The following is a 26,131-nucleotide window of genomic DNA, read 5'->3' as shown; positions in this document are numbered from 1 at the left end:
TCTGTTGGAAGTGCCACCACCCTTCATAGTTCAAAGGGTGAGAGAGAAATTCAATTCAATTTGCATTTGAATGAGAACCTACCTAATTCACACTCACTGATAGATAGCTGCAAACCAAAATGCAGCTATCTATCAAAATTTGAACTTATCCAAATGTTGTGATGCAGTTCGTCCATCCCTGGGTCATGGGCATAGCCAAGGGGTGTGTGTGGAGGGGCAGCTCCCCCCCCATCAAGTAAAACAATAGAAATACTTAACTAACTAACCAATCACGTCGGTTCTGCCCCCCCCAACAAAAGTCTGCCCATGCTCTGAATGCCTTCCCCATTTACTTCGATGAACCCAATTGCTCTAAGTGAACTGAGGTAAAGGTAAAGGGATCCCTGACCATTAGGTCCAGTCATGACCGACTCTGGGGTTGCGGTGCTCATCTCGCTTTATTGGCCGAGGGAGCCGGTGTACGGCTTCTGGGTCATGTGGCCAGCATGACTAAGCCGCTTCTGGCGACCCAGAGCAGCACACGGAAATGCCGTTTATCTTCCTGCCGATGTGGTACCTATTTATCTACTTGCACTTTGACGTGCTTTCAAACTGCTAGGTTGGCAGAGTAGGGACCAAGCAACGGGAGCTCACCCCATCGAGGGGATTCGAACCACCGGCCTTCTGATCGGCGAGTCCTAGGCTCTGTGGTTTAACCTACAGCCCCACCCGCATCCAAGCCACTTTAAAACAGGACAACCCCATATGCATATCCAGAAGCCGCCCCCCCACAAGAAACACTGTTATTGGAGTACTGGTACTGGTATTGGAGTACACTGATCAGCCCTTATCTCCCACCCAAAAAAATAATATTTGAGATATCCTTGTTTGATGGCTCCTGAGAGCTGGGGACTGGAGCACTGACAACCCCAGGAAGCCATGGCAGCTTTATTTACTTAGTGTGGAGAGAAATATTACGGCTAGGAAACAATTATCGCATTGAAATATCATTCCCTCTGTTTGCCTTTTCATTGCCCTCTCATGCAATATTGAGTTACTAATTAATGTGGCATGGCACTGTACTGGATTGGAGGCAATCGTTTTTCTATGGTATTCTTTAAGTTGCATTATTAAAGATCACTATAAGGAGTGCTAACCTTGAGGGTTTCACCTGGCTTTTAACTAAAAGAGCTGTTGACATGTTACATTCAATGAGTGTTCAAGCTATGCAGAAATGGATGAGCTGTACATTCATTCAATTATTCATGTGTAACATTCAATGAAGGTACAGTCTGGGTACACAATGGCTGAGCTACACAAATAAAAAAATACACTCACATAAAAGCTTGTACATGTGGAGAGACACCTTCTTACTCCGTTCAGTGCAATGGTGTGAACAAACCCAAATCAAATCATCAAATAGGAAACTTGGCAAATAGGAAACTGGCTTTTTGTAGTTCCTTGCATAATATATGTCCTACTCAGCTCCTGTATGGTCAGAACATTAAGGGGCAGGTGAGGTGTGCTAAGAAGAGCTTGGCCAACAGGCAGGTTTTGGAACAGAATAGGGTGACCAAAATGATCAAGTGGGGTGGCGCATCTAGCATAGGAAGATAGAGCAAGAACATTTGAGACTTTTTAGCTTGTGAGTGGGTTGGGGGAGATGATAAATTATGTGTGATGTACAGAAAGGGAATAGAGATAACTTTTTCTCCCTATCCCCTAACCCAGGAACTTGGGATGACCCAGTGTAACTGATTGGCAATAGAACAGATACCACCATGAACAGGTCTCCCCATCTTCAAATCACCTTGTTAGAATTCCTGCTCTGTGATTACAGTCATGGGATTGTTGTCTTTCACATGATGGTGTATGTTTTGACTCCACAGAGTGGGAAGTGACGGAGACAGGATGTTTGTGTTACTGTGTTCCATGAAGTGGGACTATTGACCTTTGTTCTCTCTCTTTGCTGTCTGATGCTAGAGAGAGAGGGAGCCATGTTGCAGTGCTCTCTGTGTGTTTATATGTAAACAATGTAGATTAGCCAAAATGCTGAGTTGCTGAGGTCTGTTATGCGAACTGAGCAGACTCTGCAGATCCCTAAGTGTGCCGCTATCTGTTGGCATCGGTCGCTGTGATGTTTGGGCAGAAGAAAGCTTTTGAAGCTCCCGAACGATTGACCAAGAGGGAGAGAACATGACAGTCAGGCATGTATCTCTGCCAGGGTCCTACTTGAGAGGACAAGCTCCTGAAACACCTGACATCATAATGATGTCAGGTGTTGGACACCTATCAAAGTTTTGGGGTTGCTGTAACTGCCAATCAGCTGATCGTGGGTTAGAGCAACTGCCTTTGAAGATACACTTTCAGTTTATTGGTGCTGGGGGACACACCTTCAAAGAGCCTACCTGTTCATTGGTCAAGGGGAGCTCCTTTGAAGTCTCTGCTGTTGTGCTATTGTGCAGTGCTTTCCAAACACTCAACAATGATGGTACAATGCTTCCAAAACACCATGCACAGGGCTTGCAAAGTGTCTTGAGCAGTGCTTCTGAAGATCATCAATCAGTTGCTTGTTGGTGCCTATGGTTCCTTTTCCTGTCTTTGTCCATCTTTAAAAGAATCCCTATCCTATATCCCATATCCAGAGCTCTTTGTAAGCAGAACATGGATAGGAAACCTTGTGCCTCACCAGATGCTGTTGGATTCCAGCTCCCATCAGCTCTAGGCAGAAACGCCTGTGGTGAGGGATGATGGGAGCTGTAGTCCATCGGCATCTGTACTCAGTACTGAGGGTGCATTCGGACGTGGAGAATATTGCTTTAGTTTTCCAGATTATAATCCTAGTGCCTCCGTCCCATTTTCTAATGTTTCTGCAGACATGCTGTGTTATGTAACTATGACTTCATTACCTTTATACCAGCATGCCATGCTAAATTTCATTCGCACCAGTGGGCATGGTGCAACATCTTTGGACAACGCTGTTACTCCCCCACTCTTTTATCCATGGAAACAGCAGGAAAGAACTGTATGCCAGTATGCCACCCCAAATTTTCTCACTTTACTCCCATAATTTTCAGGGTTAAGGAGGCTGCAGTTGGATTTTTTTCTGGAATCAGCACAGAAATTATCTCTAAACATGTGCTATATTCCACCTGTCTTCTAGAAGTGGCTTTTACAACATGTGGAAGCTCAATTATAACACAAAAATTAACAGGGAAACATCGGGAAAATGCAGCGTGTGTTAGATGGACCAATGGTCTGATTAGGTATAAAGTGGCTTCCTGTGTCCCTACTGATTGGGGAAGGGTTGTAATAGGAGCAGTGCTTGTGTTTTACATGCAGAAAATCTCAGGTTCAATCCCTAGCATCTTCAGGTAGGCCTGGGAAAGACCCTAATTGGAAAGCCTGGATAGGCACTGCCAGTCATTGCAGATCATACTGTTCTCAATGGACCAATGATCAGTCTCAGTATAAGGCACCTTCTAATGTCCCCCTCCCCATTTTTTGTATTAGCCTGCCAATAAGCCAACAAATTGCATCTACCCAATGACATTTCCGTTGACTTGAAAGCACACTGATCCCTGCCTTGTCCTGTACAAGTTGAAATGTGATGCTAAACCCTCCGTCATCTTACATTTTCCAGTCCTTTTGTCCCTCGCTGCGTAGTAATTGCAAATGGCTTGCAAATAAACACCCGGGATTGTTTTTTTCCAGAAGGTTGGGCATTTCCTTGAGAGGCTGTTCTATCTATCAGCAGCCCATTTAAGTGCTTTTGAAGGCTTGTATACAGGTTCCTTTTACAGTGTATTTGAAGTTTGTAATCCTGCTTAAATACACATAAATAGGAAGGATTAACAAACTGCTGTGCAGAGGCCAAAAGAAGACAGAGCTAGAGGCAATCAAGGGCTGGCCTATCAGATGCAGGGAATGAAATGGGGGGAAAGTGGGAAACTGTCAACAAAAATAAAATGTTACCGATCCTCGGCCCTTTCTGTTTATGCTGGAGGAAGCTTAAAATAATCTGTGGTTTCTGATGCTTGATTTAGTTTTCCACAAGCCTAATTAGCACCAGATTAAGTTTGCTGCCACTCTCGCTTAGGACGGAGATTGACAAATTCTTGCTGTTTATTTGTTTTCCGTTTTTAAAAAAAGGACCGGAGGCCATAACAACATGACACATTTAATAAGGCTGAAAGTAATGTGGGGAAAAACATTCATGTATATAGAAGTTTGGCAGCTGAAAGGAAAGTGGAGATTCCTCGGATCTCTTTGCTCTTTGTTAAGAAGAGTATTCTGTTGACTGACAGTTTTAAGGAACAATAGCGTGATCCAGCCAAGGTTAAGCATTCCTAAATCCCACTGACTTCAAGATTTGAGATGGGCTCATTATCTGTTCTAAGAAGCAGGCTTGCAGCTTGAGGACAACTGCTGGATCCAGTATTGCTGAGAGATTATCAGGTGGGCTGTGGCTTGGGATGAGTGAATCTGTCAATAATGGTTTCTTTCAGTTTCTCATTCTTCCACTCTTAAATTCAGTTCTCCGCATTTCCACAGCAATCTGCCATTAAAAAACAACACAAGTAGCATTTTAGTGCAAAGTTCTCCAAATATAACCACCTTGGAATTAATTTTTGCCTAATATATACTACACACACACATACACACACACACATTTTCATACTTTTTTCTGCTAATATTTGCATTCATATGCATAATTTTTGTACACGTCGCCTGGCTGGAGAACTGCACTGCTAAATTTGGAAATTTTGAAGAATGGCTGTGATTTGGTTTGGGAAACTGTGAATTAGATGTGTTCATCTATATATGTGAACGGAATCAAATTTCTTTCTCATTCCTGTAATGGTATGTATACAGTAGTACCTCGGGTTACATACGCTTCAGGTTACATACGCTTCAGGTTACAGACTCCGCTAACCCAGAAATAGTGCTTCAGGTTAAGAACTTTGCTTCAGGATGAGAACAGAAATCGTGCTCCGGCGGCGTGACAGCAGCAGGAGTGGTGCTTCAGGTTAAGAACTTTAGCTAAAGTGGTGCTTCAGGTTAAGAACAGTTTCAGGTTAAGTACGGACCTCCGGAACGAATTAAGTACTTAACCCGAGACACCACTGTAATAGTAATAATAACAACAACAACAACAACAACAACAATAATAATAATAATAATAATGATAATAATTTTTTATTTATACCCCGCCCTCCCCAACCAAGACCGGGCTCAGGGCGGCTAACAACCAATAATAAAAACAACTTGATTAAAATACAATTTAATCTAGTTGACAGTAGTCATCTTGCAGGGGCTTGGGACTCATCAGATACTCAACAATTGCCATTTCTGACAACAATGGCCATTTCTGATTTGCACACCATTTATGGATGCCAGTTTAGCTGAACAGGCTTGGAGTTTAATCCAACTGGAGAGGGGGGAAATGGACTTTAAAAGTTTGCCTCTCACTTGAGATGGGCTTCTTTGACCCTCCAAAGCTTCCTCAGGAGAACTTTACCATATCTCTAATAGCTGCTGCCCATGCATAATCCTCTTCCTCCTTTGCCACTTAAGGGCGTAAGAACCCTGCTGGATCAGGCCAGTGGCTCATCTAGTCCAGCATCCTGTTCCCACAGTGGCCAAACACATGCCTGTTGAAAAACTGAGAACAGGACCCAAGCAGGAGAGCATTCTTCCCTTCTGTAGTTTCCAGCAGCTGGAATTCAGAGGCATAATTACTTCTGACTGTGGAGGCAGAAGCATTTCCCTTCTGCTGGAAAACTTTTCTGATATGTCTGTCTCAGACTTTAATGTATCTCTGTAACTTTAAGTTTTGTTTCCAAACATGCAAGCAGGGTTTAGGTGTAGGCAAGTATGCCTGCAGTGAACCAACTGGGCAGCTCTCTCCAGCTGGGAACTGTCAGCCCCCCCCTCACACTGCCCCTCTGCCTTATCCAAAACTGTCAACAGCTGTTTCATGCACACATACACACATCTGGCCCCTCCCTCAGTTGGAGGAGTCATTTTCTCTAAGGCACAATGGGTATCTCCTTCTAAGGCATGGGGAATGTCCAAAGGAAGATCTTATAATCAGGAGCTTCCTTGAACCTCTCTAAAGGAACCTTGTTATAAGATAATGGTCCCATACACTAGTGGGACTTGGGTAAATTATAAGGGTGGATTGTAGGGTGCCTCCAAAATTTCGCTATTTTGCAGGAGGGAGTCAAGTGCATACAAGGAATATAGGTTTGTGCAATTAAAGTAGATTCATAAGCTTTGTCATCTTAGCACAATAAATCTACTTTTAATATGTGTGTTTATACGTTTGTGTGTTTGCATGACTTTTTATGCTTAGGAAAGTGCTAGTGAAACGCACTGAAAAGTGTGGGTTGTATGAATAATGGGAAGACTTGTAAACACTCTGAAAGTAAATTAGGAGGAATGTTTTTGTCCTGTAACCACGCTGTAAACAAATCAGTAAAGACTAAACATCGTCTGAACACCATGTAAGCTTTGTGCAAGCAAATCAGGACCAATGCTGAATACACAGGTCATCTGAAGGGCCATTTATTTATATATGGAGTGGTATTACCTTGTGTCCAAGCCTTTTGGAAAGATGTATAATTCACCCTACAAAAATTAAACTAAGCTGAAACTCTATACACAAGTATCTGGGAATTTTCTCAGTGCATTTCTATGTGTAATTGCTGAGAGGTGAGCCTCACTGCAAGGCTTACTTGCAAATACATGTACATAGGCTTACAGCCTTAGTGAGATGTCACATATCATCTACACCTTTATTATGCTTTTTAGGTTTTATAAAGGATTGTATTATGGCAGGCAGATCCTAACTGAAATATTGGGAACAAACCCAGTTTCCATTTTTAGGTGTACAGAGTCCAGCTTACAGTGCTTTTGAATAATTTTGTGTCCTATCAAAACTCATGGAAAGGTAACTATAACCCTGTCTCACAACTGTATGAATAATTGCATCTATTTATTTAATTTTGGAACACTCTTATACACAGAGACAACTTATTAAAAAAATGTGCAGGCAGAAATGCTACATTTGCTATTGTGGCCTTCACTTATCCTTTTCTGATGTTAGTTTTCTGGCAAGAATATACTTAATTTATTTATTATGGTGACTTTTATCACCATAGCTATATGTGCACATTCATTATTTTTCTTCTTTTGATTAAGAGAACCTTCTCAAATAAAAACAAACACAAAGAGGTCCCCAAAGGCCACATCATAACCCAGGGATAGCCTTCTAGAAGTTGTTGGGACTACAACTCCCATGATCCACGGACCAGAGACCATTCTGGCTGTGCCTAAGGGGAATTTGCATCCAACAATATCTGGAGCACCACAAGTTCCTACAAGCTTCCACTTGATGAAGCACCATCCTATTATCTTGAACAGCTAACCAGAAACCTGCCTAACAGTAAGGAGCCTTAACAATAGACTAGATCTAGAACATTACCTTCAGCTGGTCGGTCAGGACCCACTATTGGGTCATGTTGTGATTCTAAGCAGGTTGCAACAGAAGCACTACCACCATGCAGATATATGGTAAAGGATAAAGAAATGGGTCCCCAAACACATGCTTGGGTGAAACGTGGGTCCTGGGTCTTAAAGGTTTGAAAATATGTGGTCTCGAAAGTATGCAGGCAATTTCTGAAGCTCAGGTGGTGATGTTGTTGAGGAGGATTCAGAATTTCTAGCAGGTAGACTGAGTGGGGGAAGATATACCTGAAGGGCTGTCACATAATAAGGGGCAAAGACTTGGGGTTGTATCCTATGTTAGTGATGCTCAAAAGAGATCTACTGAAATTAATGAGCATCTTTAGCAAGCCCATAAATTTCAACAGGTCTTCTCTCAGTATAACTTAGGTGGATGCAATCCCCCTTCTCTGCATCTCCAGAAAGCAGTACTAGAATAGGTTTAATTTATAGGAGGATAGATTTTGATAGAATATTGGGAGAAATATATTGGATTATGTTCAACAACAGTGCAATAATTTCTCATTGCACAGTGGAACATCCTCCCCTCTCCTCCTCTGCTGCACTCATCTCTAAATCTCTTCTGGGGATCCCCTCAGCCCCCTGGAGCAGATTTGTGGGTGATGTGCCCATGGGCAGAGGGGTGGGGGAAAATGCTATCATGCTAGCACTAATAATTGAGTTTTATTTAGCTGGATACTGGCTCCTGACAGTAAGAGCAGTTTGACAAGAGAATCAGTTACCAAGGACCACTATGAGCTCTCCCTCACTTGAGGTCTTCAAACAGAGGACATCTGCAAAACCACACACACACACACACCTAGTTTATTGGCTCCAACAGAAGGCTTCTTTCAAACTTACTATCAGCAGGAGAGAACCCTACAGGTAGGGAAGGCCTCTATGGGTGCATGTGCATATTGACAACACCCTGGTATACAGAAAGAGAACTTTGAATGCTTCTCCCACAGTTTACCACTGGGGAGGTGAGGAAAGACCATCTTCAGGAATGAGGAATGAAGTCTTCAGAAGAAAGAGACTGTCATCGTCTTCTTGCCGACCCTATCCTTTAAACATTTTTTTTTTTTTTGCATCAACTCTGGGGTGATAATGTTACTGTTAAATTATGCAGCCTGAGGCTTAGCTTGGAGATAAACAGAAGGAGAAGCGGGGGTGGAGATGGGGGGGGACTCCACTCTAAGCCATCTCAGATGTCTGATGATAAAGGCAAAAGCCAAGGACTTAAAAAGCATTTGTTGCCTATTCCGAACTCTGCTAATAATACAAAACCCTGATTGAAACAGTTTGTGGTTTGAGGTATGACATAAACGAAAAGATATTTCCTGAAAATCAAGGTGCTGCTTGAGCTCTTCCAAATGGAAACGAGAAGGAAGTCTATCTGGTAAGGTTTTTCTTCAAAGGTCACTGCTGCAAAACACATTAACACCCAGGAAAGATGAACAACACCATCCAGTAGGTAAGGCTCTTATCTAAGGAAGAAGTTTCCATTTGAAGTGCGGGGGAAACTGAGAGCATGTTAATTAGAAGTTAGTAAGGAACTGAAGAGAGGGACTATGGTGAGGTCAGTGAGATATAATAAAATGGCTGAGAAGCTGGGAGCCATCCAGGGAGCATCTGACGATAGCCATCATGTGCTGAAAGTGAAAATAATGCAGACAGGAAGAAGAATGGCAGAGACAATGGGTGTGTTCACACTTCCCTTAGTGATACCAGGATAAGTACAACTAGGGATGGAGGAGAAATTCAATACAGTTCACCATTTACAGACAGACGTACCAAATCAACATTTTTTGAAACAACATGTGGACTGAAACACAGCTGTTCTTGAATAGTCACACTTATCCATATTTTGCAATACACATATACATTTATATGTGCCCTTTACCCACCCACCCACACATAACTTGGTAAAGGATGCATACAAATGCATATATTAATGAAAACAATATATGGAAAAGTATTTTAGCAGGGAAAATGGCTTTGAAAAAAATGTATATTAGGCAAAAATGCAGCTAAATGTGTATAGTAAGAGAAAGGCAAACAAAAAACGTAGATGAATTTTCATGAGGACTTTAAGGATTTTTTAAAATGTTTTTTTACAAAGTGATGTAGAAATGTGGAGAACTGATTTCATCTCAAATGTGTGTGTGTGTGTGTGTGTGTGTGTCAGTGAGAGAGTGAGTGAGTGAGTGAGTGAGAGAGAATCTTCCTATATACATAAAATTGTAAGGCTGTTGTCATGCTGCAGTTCACATGACCACCAGCAGGACACACCAACTCCAGCATGATGACAGAATGGCAGGCAGGCAGGCAGGCAGGCAGGCAGGCAGGCAAGCAAACAAGCAGTGTGAGTGCAGGCAGCCCATGTGAGCTATTTAATTGAAAAGGGAGTTGTTTCACAAGTGTGGTTTGGCAAGTCTAGGGGTACTCCATATATGTCACTAGAGGCCCAAGTGACCCCTGTGGTCAGGAGTGATTTTCAGTAGCACCAGCTGCAACTGTTCCTGGACCACAGCAGCCTGACCACAGCACCCCATGCTTTGGTAACCTCAAGGCTTGATTGTTGCAACATGCTTCATGCAGGGCTGCCCTTGTATCTGGTCTGGAAGCTAAAACTAGAAAAGAATACAGTGGCCAGATTGCTCAGAGGAACATCAAATTACAGTCAAACCTCAAAACTTGAACATAATCCATTCTGGAAGGACGTTCGACTTTGAAACGTTCGAGTTTTGAGGCGCAGCTTCTGATTGGCTCTTGCACTTATCAGAAGCTGCATCGGACATTCGTCTTTTGAGGAACATTTAAAAAATGGACTGTTTTCGACGTTCAGGAGCCGAAACATTCAGCAATGGAGCAGTTCGAGAACCAAGTTTTGACTGTATTAACATAACCAGCTAATATTCAGCAGTTCTACATGTGCTCTCCTGGCAGTAAGTACCATTGAACACAGTGCAGCTTGCGTAGTCATGCATAGAATTGTGACAGAAAAAAGCAAATAAGTCAATGTCCATGCGGAAGATATGGAGCATAGTGGCTAACAGTTCAATCCTATACATGTGTACACAAAAGTAAACTGCACTATAGTCAATGGTGTCTTCTCCCAGATATGTGCACTGCAATCCTATATAGGCCCCAATGAGCTGAATAGGACCTGGGAAAAGGTAAGCATAGGACTGCAACCTAAGATTATTGACTTAATTCCATTTTTAAACCTGTACCAAAGGAGCTTGCTTTTCAGGGATGCAAATATAGAAACAACTGCATCAAGGACTTAGCTGCTAAATATTTTCTAATTCTGTTGCTCTTGTTGTTTGTTGATCCTACCACCATCTGCCACAGAAGATGGCATGATATAACAGTGATTTCTCTCCTGGGCAAAGTTCCTGGAGCCTGGAGCATTTCAGGCCTTTCTGCCTGAGCCAAAGTTGCAGCTCTGAGCCTTTGATGTCTGCTGCAAAGGCATCCAAGGACAGTGTTTTGAGACTTTTGAATCTGTGTGAACACAGAAACTAACCTTAAGACTCCAGGATTGGGAAAATGTTTTCAGTGCAATAGTGGCATGTCAAGTTTGTGTTTTCATTGAGAAAGACTTGGGGGCCTGGAGAGTAAGGCATGGAGAAACAGTGGCGTAGCTAGCCACTCAGGTGCCCGGTGCGACACGCGTGTCCTGCAGCTGGGGGCGGGGTGAGCCACCCATGGGGGCGAGGTGAACTGCCCATGGGGACAGGATGCACTGCATGGAGCCTCTCCGCCGCCTCCCCCTCAGCTATGGGGCGGCTGAGGGAGGGTGGTGGGCAGATGCAAGCCCCACGCAGCCGTTTCAGGCAGCACAGAGCCTACAGGCACCCAAGCCGCCACATCACTTCCAGGAGAGCCACGTGGCTCAGGCATGCTGCAGACCCCATGGTAAGTGCTGGCCCCCACGGCGTGGCGCCCAGTGTCAGCCACGTTCCGTTTGTTGAGTGAACTAAAAAGTTTTGTGAGCCCAATTTTTTGTAATTTTGTCATCCCCTCCTTCAGTGATGACACCCGGGGCGACCGGCACCACCCGCACTACCTTCTTCTGCCACTGGGTGGAAGGTACTGCAGTATTAGGAGAGCTAGAGCAAAATTAAAAAGAGAGGGAGCAAGAACTACAGCCCTGTTTCACACCTCTATCTATAACAACAGGGTCTGACACCTCGTCCCCTGGGATTATTCTTGTATGACAAGTATTATTTGAATAAAGCTTTTTAATCAGGTAAAGTAACCTAGGATCTAGGCCCAATGACTCCAGTTTGGACCATAACAGCCCCCTATCGACTGAATCAAAAGCAGCCTTAAGATCTAAAAAGGCCACATATAGGCCTTCTTTATGTTGCCGCGAGTACTCGGGGGCTAAATGGGATAACACTAAAAAGTCCTTATGAAAATTCATTGGTATTTGTAGTGTGATTTATTTTATTTTATTTTTATGCAGATCATTTTTTAAACCTTTTTTACCTTTTTGTATTTTATTTTCATTAATATGTGCATATGTATGCACACTTTATCCTAGTATATGCATTTTTGTGACACATTACTTGCCTGGAAAATTGCAAAATTCAGAGAGGTGCAAACATTGAGGGATGGCTATGTTTCGTTTTGCACATTGTTTCAGAGAGTGAGAATTTGGAAGGTTTGCCTTTACGTGTGCACTGTATCGAATTTCTCTCCCATCCCTATATTGGAGGACCATTTCCTCTATTTCTATAGCACCTTTACAAAGTAACGTATGCACACATTTTAAAAAGACTGGGTGGGCCATGCCCCAAGGAACATACATTCTAGCATCGTAATAGTGCAGCTATCACAAGTCCAGGTAGTGCTTGTTGACAGAAGCATATGAGACAATAAATGTTTTCTGACCCACAACAAGCAGACAACAGATGCATTTTTTAAAAAAGCATGGCAGTTACTGATATCACTGCCAAAATTTCAGACTTATGGAGGCCACAGGACCTAGTGCGTAAATTTAGATGTCCCAAGTGAGGCAGCCACACCCTAAATTCAAGCGCACAGTCTTGTGCAGGCAATGAAACTTAACTTCTTCAACAAGAAAACTTTACCAAAGAGAATCTCCAGATGCTGTAGTTTAGCCATTGCTTTGTTCCCATGGTTCCAGCAAGATTTGAAGCTTGTGTTGGTTTGTCTTCCCATCTGATTACTGAGATAGTTAATTAGCCAGCTCTCAGCTGCAAGGCTGATGGCAGTGACACAATTACTTTAATCAACTTAAAAAAAAACAAAAACATTTTTGAGTTGGCTTACCTGTAACAGCAAGTTCTCAACATCATAATCCAGCTGCTGCATTTAAATTGTTGACTGAGATGTATCAGGATGCACTTCATTACTGGAACTTCCCAGGTCATCATGTTCCAACTAATTACTAAGGGATTCCAAGGGTTCTTCAGCCACAAGGACACTCACGCTACAGCTGCCAGAGAAATGCTGCCTTTCTTTTTCTCTTCTTTACACATCTGGGCCAGATTTATGTTCAGAGTCGAGTGAAATGATCTCATGCACTTGGAGTCATAGGATCACAGGGTTTGGAAGGGGTCTTCTAAGGCCATCTATTCCATCCCCCTGCTTGATTCCAAAAATCTTGAGCTAGAGAATCCTCAACACAGGGTGGTTCAGCTCCTAAAGGAAGGCCTCAAATAAGGGACACTCTGCCACCAGGTTATTGGTTCCATTGCTGAGCGGCTCTTATAATTTCTCCAAGTGTTCAGCCTAAATCTGCCCTCTTTCAGCTTAAACCCATTTGATCTAATTCTGCCCTTTGAGGCAGAAGGAACCAAGCCTGTTGCCCTCTCCTATGTGCCAGCCCTTCAGGTACTTGAAGAATGTGATCGTGTTCCCTCTCAGTTTTCTCTTCTGCAGGCTAAACATACCCAGTTCTTTCAAACTTTCATCATGGAACTTGTTTTCCATACCCCCAAATATCTTTGGTGTTCTCCTCTGAACACATTCCAATTTGTCTATGTCCTTCTTAAAATGTGGCAACCAAAAATGCCCACAGTACTTCAGATGCAGATTAAACTGAAATTATTACTTCCGTGACTTGGAAGCAGTAGCTCTAAGGATGCAATCTAAAATTGCTTTAGCTTGCAGCTGCATCGCACTGTTAGCTCATGTTGTGCTCGTGGACCACTACAATCCTAATATCCAAGCATTAAACTTGTATGTTTAATTGTTGTTGTTGTCTAAATGCAGGACTTTACATTTCTCTCCCTTGAATTTCATTCATTTTAGTTTCAGCATAGTTTTCTATTCTACCAAGGTCACTTTGAATTTCATTCTTAAAATTCTGGATTCACCGCTTTGAATTGCATCCCTGCATTTATCCCCCTAGTAGTGAAGTGTGGAGGATGGTGGCAGAGAACGGGGCTGCATCTACACAGCTATTTTAAAAAAGGCTCTGGAAATGCTCTGGGAAAAACTGTTTTAAAGCTCACAGTGGAACATTTTATAGAGTTCTGATTTCAGCTCTACAGTGCCATCTGGTGTCACCATGTTATAACACATTTACAATGTTTATTTTTACTAATATAGCTGAGTCCCATGACTTTTCAGTGGTGGCTCTCCATTTGGGAGTATTCTGCCCAGAAATACTCTGCTTGGTACCATCACTGTCTGTTTTTAGGTGCCAGACAAAAGCATTCTTATTTACTCAGGCTTATGGTTTTTAATTGGGAGGGTAGTTAGATGTGTCAGTAGCCCCTATTCTGCTCAACCTTTAAGTGGGGTGGGCAGAACTTGTTCCTTTTAAATGGATTGTCAGATGCAAGCAGTGCAGTTATTTAAGTATTTTATTATGCATTTTGTGTTTTTTATATTATACCGTATTTTTCGCTCTATAGGACACACTTTTTCCCCCTCCAAAAATGAAGGGGAAATGTGTGTGCGTCCTATGGAGCAAATGCAGGCTTTCGCTGAAGCCTGGAGAGCGAGAGGGTTTGGTTTGCACCGACCCTTCTCGCTCTCCAGGCTTCAGGCAGCTATCCGCAAACCTTCTGAGTGAGACAGGAGTTGGTGCTGCGCTCCCCGGGCTTCAGGCTGCAGGCAGCTATCCGCAAGCCTTTGGGCTCTGAAGGCTTGCAGATAGCAGCCTGTTCTTTGGACTGGGGTCGGGGGAAGCTCGGACTTCCCCCGTCCCCAGCCCCGCAAGCTCTGGGAGCGGCAACGAGGTTGCGCACAATCTTTCCGCTGCTCCTGGACCTGTTCTGGGGGCTGGGGTCAGGGGAAGCTCAGGCTTCCCCCGCTCCAGCCCTGCAGCTGGGTTTTTTCCCCTTTATTCCCCCCCCCTAAAAACTAGGTGCGCCCTATGGTCCGGTGCGCCCTATGGAGCGAAAAATACAGTAATTTTATGTTGTGAACCACCCTGACATCTATGGGTATAGAGAGCTATACAAATTTTAATAATAATAATGGTGGTGGTGGTGTTACATGGTCACAGCCAGGAGCTCTGCTCCACATAAATGTATCTTGCGATGTATAAAAATATATTAGTTTGAGATTTGCCATTATTTCTCTTCTTTTTGTTGCAAGGTTACTAGTGTGAAGTTCTGTGGTCAATGCAGACTGAACTCTCCTACTCCTGCAGATACAGGGATACTGGGTTTCAAGGAGATGGGATGTTAGGCTTCAATCCTACACAGACCTCACTGGGAAGAAAGCCACATTGAACATTATGGCTTTCTTCCAAGTAAGCATGCATTGAGTTGCATTGTTATTAACTTATTACATGTCTATCCCACATTTCCTCAAAGCAGGCCAAGAAGACATTCACAGTCTCCTCCCCTTCCCCCATTTTATCCTCACAAAAACCCTGGGAAATATGTTAAGCCAAAGGATGGTGACTGATCCAGGACTACTCTGTGTACTTCATGAAGGATATGGCCATCAATGGCTGCTAATGTTCTGTGTCACAAGTTGAAAGAGGGCTGCTGTGCTCAGGTTCTGCTATAGGCTTCCCCTAGTAGTCATCTGATCAGCCACTGTGAGGACAGGCTGCTGGACCAGATAGGCCTTTGGTGTGATCCAGCAGGACTCTTACTTAGCTCTTATTAAATCACCGCACAGTGTACTTCAGCGTTGATCAGCCAAGTCCAGCAGACCTCAAGGGAAGCCACAGAGATGCATTTGACGTGTTAAGCACAGATTAAAGGAAGCTGTGCAGACATTATTTCATTTCACATTTCACATTATTACCTGGCTGGCAAGTGAAAGGAGCTTCAATAAGATTCCTTTAATGGTTGTGAGTTTTGCATAAAATATGCCTATATTACGGAAAGGCAGGGAGATTGTCACACCCCAGGGACTCCCCAAAATTGCAATTGCTTCAGGGCCCCTAATCTGTCCCACCTAGAAATATAGCCATCCTGGAAGGGCAGAAAATTATTTCGGTCTGGCTAGCATTAATGTGCAGGCTATTTGCTTTCCTCTTAATTGCCTAATTAATTCATTCCCCTCTGCAAGTTTGTGCTTTAGATCATCGTCCAACATTTCAGTTGGAGTTTGTTTAGCTAGTGACAAAAGATTAGAACTGATAGATGGAAATGCATTTGAAGTGGCTTTGATAATCGCAGATTTAGAACAGGTTGATGTTTCAGTGGTGGAAATCCTTCCTGGGGATCCCCTCCATATTCTTTCTACTTAATTTCACTTGCTTCATGCCATCTATTGTACGAAGTGATCCATATGTTCAAACTTTTCCATTTAATTGCCATGGAAATTTGATAATTTCATCCTAAAGGAAAGTGGAGGAAAACTCAGGAAGAGCTCCAATTACTTCAAGGGGGGGGGTGTAATCTTGATTAAAGCACTTCCCCCATGGAAAGAGGGACCTCCTGAACTTTGCGGAGAGCTGACTGCAGAGAAGCTTATCAACCTCCACCCATTTTAGGGCCTGAATAACGGTACAGATTTATTATTCTAGATGTTGTTTCCCCCGCCCACAACCAACCCTGTCCCACTAGTCCTGAAATGTAAGCACCTCACAAAAGCACCTCAAAACCTGTCAAAGTTGCTGAATAGGATTTATATTGTTTTCTTTCTAGAACATTTATTACTTATTTAAAGGCTTTTTATGAACCGCTTGATATTTCAAAAACCTCCAAGTTGTGTATGGTGTAGTATAAAAACCATACAATGTCTCATCAAAGCATTAAAACAAAAAGATAACCTCAAACCAGTAAAACAGCAGTATAAAAACACATAAAGGGATGTAAACATGTAACCCCGGGTCAGGGAAAAGCCTAGGCAAATAGTAAGTCTTCACAAGATGTCTGAAGCAACTGAGAGTTGTTAAATGGCAGAGAGAATAGCATTCCCCAATCCAGAGGCAATAGCAGAAAATATCCATTTCCAGGTCACTGCCCTATGATTTGTTGTACATTACCCCAATCTTGGAGCGGTACAAGATTCCAAGAGTTCCAAGCACTTACCCAGGGTTCATGTTTCCTTTTTAGAATGAGGGATATCAGAGACTGTGGCATCTTTATGATATGTGCTTTATTTACACATATGTACAACCTGAGTCTATGATGGTGGGGCTCACAAGCATTGACATCCCAAAAGGGTCTTGTTTCTTCCACAGCAGCAACCCTGGATTCAAACTGAAATCAAACATTGCTCTTTCTCTCCAGCTTGCTGCTTTCCCCTCTATCTCACTTCAATGCAGCTTTTGATCCTAAACTCTGGCTTCGTCTGTTGAGGGAAGGAGCCCCCACACACTTTCCATCTCGTACAGAACCTCTTTTGTTTCCCCATAATGGCTCATCACCCAGGCTATCATCTCAACAGGAGGCCAGCCTGGCGATTCCAAGAATTAGAAGACATGGTTAAATTTTAACACTTGAATTCATAACAATATTCTCTATTTCATGGTCCCATAAGTGGAATTTTCGAAGATGGTCTATTAGCTCTTACAGGGTTGGTGTTTCTCAAACACCAAAAGGCTTTTCTGAACAGGGAAATTTGTGCAGACATACCACCAGTCACAGTAGGGCTGGTTCCAGATTTGATGGGGCCCTTAGTGTGTATATATGCCCAACTCACACAGAAGCAACCCTACTATGAAACTGAAAGTTGGGTTGGCCATTACTGGCTGTTATCTTTGAGGTGTGGAAGATAGATGTGACCTCAGGACCACAATTTGTTGGGAAGATGGCAAAGAAAATCCTGTAGATTGGGGATGGGAAACTTTTTCGGCACAAGGGCCACATTCCCTTCTGAGCAACCCTCCCAGGGCCATATGCCAATGGTGGTCAGGGTCAGGGCCAGAGGCAGAAGTGGGTGGAGCAACAAATGGAAATGTAAGATCTCCCTTTTCCCCTCACCTATATGGCCCTTGTCTCTGAATATGTGAACCTAGGTCTCTGCATCAACACAGATTGTGGGATGGCCCTCTGTCATGAATGCTTCAGTTGAGATTCCTGCATTGCAGGGGGTTGGACTAGATGACCCTCAAGGTCCCTTCCAGCTCCTCAATTCTACAATTCTATTATTTGTGCTCTAATCATATTTAGGGTGAATGCAGATATTGTACAGATGCCCTCTCAAGATGGTTTGGACTACAATGACCCTGTTGGGTGGGTTTGATGAGACTTGTTGCCCAAATCATCTGGGGTGATGTTTGGTGAAAGTTGTTCTACAGGATGGTGGAAAAACAAAAACGCAATGCATGGTTTTTCAAAATGGTTGGGAGGGTGGGGTATTGTTTTCATTTGTTACTATGCTATGAATTTCTGTGTTTTTATATTGTAAACCACCCTGTGATCCTTGGATGAAGAGAAGTAAAGAAATAAAATAAATAAAATAATAAATTTAATTATGAGGCTTTTGTTTTCAGAGCAGGGAACCTAGGTTCAAACTACTTCCCCTATGCTTAGAAGAATGCATAGGGAGGAATCGCCCAATTCCGATTCCATAACACCAAAAGTATAAGGGACATGTCCCCACAGAACACCACACCCTCTACTGCATGGTTGGTCTGAATGAACAGGTACTGAGGGTGGCTGTACATGTGTAGGACTGGGGATCCTGATGGCCAAACTGTATGTACATAGGAGTCTTCCTTGTGATGAGAAACCCTGACTGGCCAGACTACACACACGTAGGGCTTGTTAAATATAATTGTTTAATTGTATGTTGTTTAATTGTATATTGAAATGGAAAGTAACTCTGTATGCGTATTGCTAAAGGTTTAACATTGGATAATTCCACTGAAGTAAGACCAGCTGAGTGCTTAACAGTTGATAATTAACTTAGAATGTATCTCTGCCAGCTCTCGTGATGTACAGTCATACCTCATGTTACGTTTGCTACAGGTTGCACGTTTTCAGGTTGTGTCCCGCGGTGACCCAGAAGTACTGGAAATGGTTACTTCCAGGTTTTGCTGCTCACGCATGTGCAGATGCGCAAAATGACATCATGCGCATGCGCAGAAGCAGCGAATTGCAACCCGCACGTGCACAGATGCAAGTTGCATTTTTTCAGGTTGCGAACAGAACTCCGGAACGGATCCCATTTGCAACCAGAGGCACCACTGTATTTAACTTAGATCACATGGGGTATTCAGTTGCAAATCTCCATTTTGTGTGATTTCATCATTGTTCTCTCTCTGAAGCATTTGGGTAGAAAGGTATGCAAATGATTTTCTCTAAGAATACATTCTTAGGCTGTAATGGAGGCTGCAGCAGAGGCAGAGCTTTGTTTCCAGCTCTGGATGAAGTAATTTCATATATCTAAGATGCTGTACCTGTGCTTGGAGAAGCACGTGATATTATGCAACTATTTGGATGCAACTTCAATGTTTTGAGTGTCTGTTTTGGAACAAGTTCTGTTAGTAAAGCTTTGGAACCATATTTTTTGACTGGACAATGTTTATTTCAAGAAGAGTAGTTTTTATGCATCCTATTGCTTCCATATGCACAATATTAATAATTGCAATAGAGGTTTTCCTCACATTTAGGAATCCTGATTGGCCCAAAGTTACCAAATTTCCTCCACTTTTCCGAGGACACGTTCATCTTGGCTACTTTCCAATCTTCCAATCCTGGAGGCTGATCCGAGGAACAAGTTACATAGAAGACAAGCAATTTCTCATTTGAGTTCCTTGAGAACTCTCCGGTGGACACCATCTGGGTTCAGATATTTGTCAGCCTTTATTTTTTCCATTAGGGACAAGGGTGGCGCTGTGGGTTAAACCACAGAGCCCAGGACTTGCTGATCAGAAAGTCAGTGGTTTGAATCCCCGCAACGGGGTGAGCTCCCATTGCTCGGTCCCAGCTCCTGCCAACCTAGCAGTTCGAAAGCACGTCAAAGTGCAAGTAGATAAATAGGTAGCACTCCTGGGGGAAGGTAAACAGTGTTTCCGTGCGCTGCTTTGGTTTGCAAGAAGCGGCTTAGTCATGCTGGCCACATGACCCGGAAGCCGTATGCCGGCTCCGTTGGCCAATAAAGCGAGATGAGCGCCGCAACCCCAGAGTCGGCCACGACTGGACCTAATGGTCAGGGGTCCCTTTACCTTTACCTTTAATCTGTCCATTAGGCCTAGAAGTTCATCTCTCATCTCCACTATCCGCCTCAGTTCCTTAGACTCAGAGACTTCCCATTATGTAGTTCAGTCTCTTTTCTGTATCGAGCACACCTTTCTGTGGATCTGATCTATCCCACCGGGTGCAGTTGCAATTCAGGTTTGATATGTAAGCAAAAACTTTTAAAAGGGCGGCAATTTAATCTCACTTCCACCCTGATGCGGGGATGGCATTGCCCACTGCACCTAAGGGCAGCCTGCTATCTGAGGAGATGCCAGGCAGATGAGGTGGCACAGACACCTTTGTCCTCCAACACCTTGCCACCACTCCCATTCCCTAGCATCAGCCACCTGAGATAGCTGCCTCATTCCGCCTAATGATAGGGTTGACCCTAGCAGCTGTGTTGGTTGGACTGGCAGTGGCATGGACAAGAGACCTGACCCTTTCAGCTGTATTAGGCTAGGCATTGCGAAACAACATTGGCATTGGGAACACACTGCCAATCAACAGGATGCTGCTTTTCACTCAATTTCCCAAGGGACTTCTCAGTAGCTGCTCCCAGATTTTAGAACTTGCTCCCTAGGGAAGCTAGGCTGGCTTCCACCTTCCTGTCCTTCTGCCGGCAGGTGAAGCTCTTGTTCCAACAGGCTTTGAGGGACTGACTCCTTTTCATTAAAGGGCTGGTGTCATGCTGTTTTTATTGTAATTACTGGTATGTTTAAGGCAGATTTTGTATGTTTGTAATTTGAATTCTATCAATGTTTAATAGCATTTTAATGACTGATTCTTCTGTTTTTAGCAGTCCTTATTTTTTATCTGTATGTTGCCTTGCGTCCCATCAGGGGAAAAGTCAGGGTATGTATAAATAAATAAATAGTCTGTAGGGTTGCAAATTTAGAAATAATTACTGTAATTTAAATAGAAGTATAATACATCATTTATGGATGCAAATTTCTAAAACAATTACTGTCATTTGAACAGAAGTACAGTACATTTCATCCTAGCAGAGGAGACTATGGTCTGTGTGCCTTCTTAGTGTGCCATCCAGGAAACCATGGTTGATGGGAAACTTCAAGGCCCCTCCTCCTGCTCGCCCTCCTTATGACTCTATATCTTTAACCCAGACTTTGACTGAATAGCCTTCCAAAGAGAAGACAGTCCAATGACAGCTCTTCCAATAAACATCTGCCCTCTACAAAGTAGGACACACAGCCACCATCATAGGCAGGGAGGTTCCTGCAGAAAAGATCCACATGAGTTCTTAATAAGCACCTTGAACGTGCTTAACTTTGACTGGGTCATGCCCAAATTTGAAACAATTTTGAACCTATTAGCAAGCAAGATTTCCATCGCCCATAACTCAGCCCTGTAGGGAAGGCATTTGGTTCCATCAATAAGCAGTAGTAATTTGAGGCCTGCCAGGGTTTCTTGCTTGTAAAGACGTGGGTTTTTGTTTTGTTTTGTTTTGTTTTAAATACAGATGTGAATTCTGCCTCTACCCTCCTTTGGACCCAAGGCTAGCATACTATAAGCCCTCTGGAGCTCAGACCGCTTCCAGGGACGGCTCCCCCACCCCTCCCTGGACTTGATTATTTCATTGACAGCAGTCAATATCTCCCTGCATAGGAATGCATTTACTTATAGGCACATAAGTAATTCATTTATAAAATTGAATTATCCGACTAAGGGAGATTGTATGTTTTGATTGTGTAGCAGTACTTCTGAAACTGACTTAAAATTGATAAAAGCCAGATGGGAAGCGGAAACGGTCCATTTCATGACTCTTTAAACGTTTAAATTTCTTAACCCTTGGACTTTGAAAATTTCCCTCCAAAAGTTAAGAGTGTAGTGTGGAAGCAATTTGTTGAAAGGGTTCGTGGTATGCAAAACAGGTAATAAGCACTTAACAACAGTGTGTTGTGGAAATCGGGGAAGGGGGGTATTAAGTCTTTACCCCCTGGCTAAAATTAATCTCTTTATTGGGTGGGTGGAGGAGGTATTCTGAAAAGGAAGATGTCTGTCCAGAGAGGTATTTGTGCTGGCAAAAAAAAAGGGGGGGGAGTTAGACTAAAATGCTGGGGGTGCCACTTCCATGGAGGTCTCCAATCCAATAATTCAACAATGGAAGAAGTGTTGTGAAGGCAGAAACTCTTTTTTGCAGTGTAGAAGGCAGTTTGGAAAAGGATTGTGGGACAACAGGCATTGGATAGGAGAGGGTGCACAGGTCTGTTTCTGAAAAATCAGGCCCAGACAACCATATTTGACCCAGATAGTTTTTTTGGTGTTACTTTTTCTGTCAAAAGAAGAAGAAGAATGGGCTGATTCCCTTTTGATTGATTGCCCGAACAATTTAGAAAAATGAAAGAGGCTGGAGAATCCCCAATAGCAGGGTTGAATAACACACACACACACACACACACACACACACACACCCTTGCTTTGTCAGACCCAATAGGGCTGGCCTTGTGATGAGGCAGAGTGAGTCAGCTGCCTCAGGTGGCAGATGGTGAGGTGCGGGGAGGGAATGCAGTTGTGAGTGCCATGTGGTGTGCGCTGTACCCTCTGTGCTAACTTGCTGCCCTCCAGTGCAGTGGAAGGCCTCCAGTGCAGTTTTGTCCTTCACCTCAGGCAGCAAAATGTCTTGAGCTGGCTATGTGGCCAAAGGTCTATATAGTTCAGTGTGCTGCCCACACAGTGGCCAATCAGATGCCTGTGGGAATCCCATAGGTACGACCTAAGTGCCACAGCAGTGCTCTCTGCACTTGTAATTTACAGCAAGCAGTATTCACTGCCACTGGTCCTGTGGGTAGAACATAGGTGTGAGATGCTGTTTTAGACACTTCTGTAATGAATATTGGGGGGGGGGGGTTAATTGTAAAGACACTGGATGTATATTGGATATTTATAGCGGACTGTGTTTTATCTCCTTTTTTCATTGTGCTAGTGAATGGTGATGGCCTTGGTTGAGCAATCAAGATTTGGATTTCAGAAAGGGACCATTAGTTTTGATGTATTTATATGTATTCTGGGTTTTTTTCTGGAAAACAAAACCATGCAAAAAGAGGAGGAGGTAGGGCTGCCATAAACTCAGTAACTTTTGGGGTATCCTGGTTTTTACTTTTAGAAATATGATAACCCGAGGAGGAGGAGGAGGAGGGGGAGGAGGAATCATAGAATCATAGAGTTGGAAGAGACCACAAGGGCCATCGAGTCCAACCCCCTGCCAAGCAGGAAACACAATCAGAGCACTCCTGACATATGGTTGTCAAGCCTCTGCTTAAAGACCTCCAAAGAAGGAGGCTTTTTGCTCACTAGCTCTTGCCTTATCCAAGAATGAACATACCAACTGCCCTCACCCACAAAAAACCCCCACCTGGGACTGGCATAGTCAACAGGTGAGGTAGAATCATATCTCCATGATAGAGCACATGATTTGCACGTCAAAAGCTCTAGGTTCAGGTTCAAGCACCACCATCTCTAAGTTAGACTTGGCAAGTCTTTTGCAGAAATTAATTTTGCACAGTTCAAAGCAAATGGAAGCATAAGAACTGCCTCCTTTTGGAAATGACTCATTGTCCAGGCCCTTAAATATAGTAGTCAAACTTTTACTGGCAGAATTCTTCAAAACAAAACATAAGCATCATAGACACAGCCGAAATATCCATACAATGTATTGTACATGTACATACAATGTACAGATGCGGCATCTTACAAAATATGAAATAATCCGAACAGACATATAAGCAAAGGTCTCTCTCTCTCTTTCTCCACAGCCTGCATTCCAGCCTCCATTGGCCTTAGGCTTTTTACTCTCCCTTCTGGAGAACTTCATTTACATCCTTCTACAGCCACCACCCTTCCAAGATGACGGATTTGCAACTCAATACCTTAGTTACCTGATCTAAGGTTATAACAGTTTATAGTAGCAGAAAACAACCAACAGTTATTCATTAAGGAGCTCAGAGTCCTTTGAAAACAACTGTGGATAAAGCAGTTTTCTATCTTCCTTACTTGGGCAATGCAGTAAAACAAGGGTGGGAGAATCTGCAGCCTTCCAGGTGCTGCTGGGAGTGCAACTTCCATCATCCCTGTTGACCAGGTTCAGACTGATGGGAGATCACAGACTGCCTGCAGTAAAGAGAATGTCCTCACCTGTTGTTATATCTATACTGATATATCAAAAATTGTGTATCATTGTCCTTGTATTGATTTCCTCTGCATTCTAGAAACTGCCATTTGTCCCTGTGCTCTCAGCTGAAGATGAGTATCTTTCATGTGTCCAGGAACACAGTTTGTAGAACTGTATTCTTCCAACGCATTTGCCTTCAGTCAGAACAGGGTCGCCTTTTTCCAGTTTGGAGAAACAAAATCTATCAACAATGCCGTGTTTAAGATTTTGTCCTTCCTGCTCTATTCATATTTTCCAAAACAGTTTTCAATTTTCCTCCTTCCAGCCATTGCCAAAAAATATATTTTGGCAGACAGCAGGATAAATTGCATAGCAGACACAGGGAAATCATTTGTTTTTATCTTGAGGCATTAGAGAAAAGCCGATAATTTTTGATCACTTGCAAACATGTTATGAACCATGCTGACATCCAGCGTGCTCATCGCAATGTCTCTTCATTTTATCTAAACTTTTCTGACAATGCACTCTGATGTTTGGCATAACAGGGAAGAAATTAAAGAGGATAGATTGCTCCTGACTAGGACTGGATTTCTAAAGCCAATTGCTCAATTTGTATAAAGTAATTGCATATGTTATTGCTATATACTATTATTATTTTTGAAATCATTGTGAAACAAAGGCAACTTGCAGTTGTAAACAGCTGTCAAGCATCACTGCTTTTACTCTAAAGCAGGCAGATGGAACCTGGTGCCCACCAGATGTTGACAGATCACGACTCACATCAGCCCTGACTGTTGGCTATGCTGGCTGGGGCTGATGGGAGTTGGAGTACAGTAAGACCTGGAGAGACACAGTTTCATCTCTCCTGTACTAAAGATATACAGTAATAGTCATATCAACATTATAAGTATCATTACCTTCCCTTCACCATTAGGTCTCAGGGGGTGGTTGCAACTGTTTAAGATGCAACTGATTTCATTTTTGTTTAAACATAATGCTATTGCAAAATATGGTTTGAAGCTCAACATCAAAAAAACGAAGATCATGGCCACTGGTCCCATCACCTCCTGGCAAATAGAAGGGGGAGAAATGGAGGCAGTGAGAGATTTTACTTTCTTGGACTCCATGATCACTGTAGATGGTGAGAGCAGCCACGAAATTAAAAGACGCCTGCTTATTGGGAGAAAAGCAATGACAAACCTAGACAGCATCTTAAAAAGCAGAGACATCACCTTGCCAACAAAGGTCCGTATAGTTAAAGCTATGGTTTCCCCAGTAGTGATGTATGGAAGTGAGAGCTGGACCATAAAGAAGGCTGATCGCCGAAGAATTGATGCTTTTGAATTATGGTGCTGGAGAAGACTCTTGAGAGTTCCATGGACTGCAAGAAGATTAAACCTATCTATTCTTAAGGAAATCAGCTCCGAGTGCTCACTGGAAGGACAGATCCTGAAGCTTAGGCTCCAATACTTTGGCCACCTCATGAGAAGAGAAGACTCCCTGGAAAAGACCCTGATGTTGGGAAAGATTGAGGGCACAAGGAGAACGGGATGACAGAGGACGAGATGGTTGGACAGTGTTCTCAAAGCTACCAACATGAGTTTGACCAAACTGCGGGAGGCAGTGGAAGACTGGAGTGCCTGGAGTGCTCTGGTCCATGGGGTCACGAAGAGTCGGACACGACTAAATGACTAAACAACAACAATGGCAAAATCTAGAGGAATAAAAACAGCTTTCAGGGGGAAATTGTCATTTTCTTCTCCTGCTACCTTGTCTAAGAAATGGTAAATCTGCCCAGTATACATAGGTTTCATTGTGTCATACCCTCCAACTATGTTCCATCATGCCACATCCTCCAGCATTTCTCCAATGAAAATAGAGACATCCATGTTCAATGGAATACTAAGCTTGTATTGGGATTGCAGCTTTAGTTGCT

General features: G+C 43.1%; 1 protein-coding gene across 3 annotated transcripts in view; it reads left to right on the top strand.

Annotated features, from left to right (window-relative positions):
* LOC309524095 (uncharacterized protein) overlaps positions 1-26,131 on the top strand; it is a 66,062-nt gene that overhangs the window by 15,826 nt on the left and 24,105 nt on the right. Inside the window, exon 4 of one of the 3 annotated variants that reach the window (XR_014215780.1) lies at positions 23,840-24,016. The exons of the other annotated variants lie outside the window; for them this stretch is intronic. The gene's annotated coding sequence lies outside the window, so the exon portion shown is untranslated. Of the gene's footprint in view, positions 1-23,839; positions 24,017-26,131 lie in introns of those variants that run through there. 3 annotated transcript variants of the gene reach the window in all.

The sequence above is a fragment of the Podarcis vaucheri genome (assembly GCF_965113315.1).
Source record: "Podarcis vaucheri genome assembly, chromosome: Z".
NCBI lineage: Eukaryota > Metazoa > Chordata > Lepidosauria > Squamata > Lacertidae > Podarcis > Podarcis vaucheri.
The sequence above is the reverse complement of the archived record's forward strand: the minus strand, read 5'-3'. Positions and strand labels throughout refer to the sequence as shown.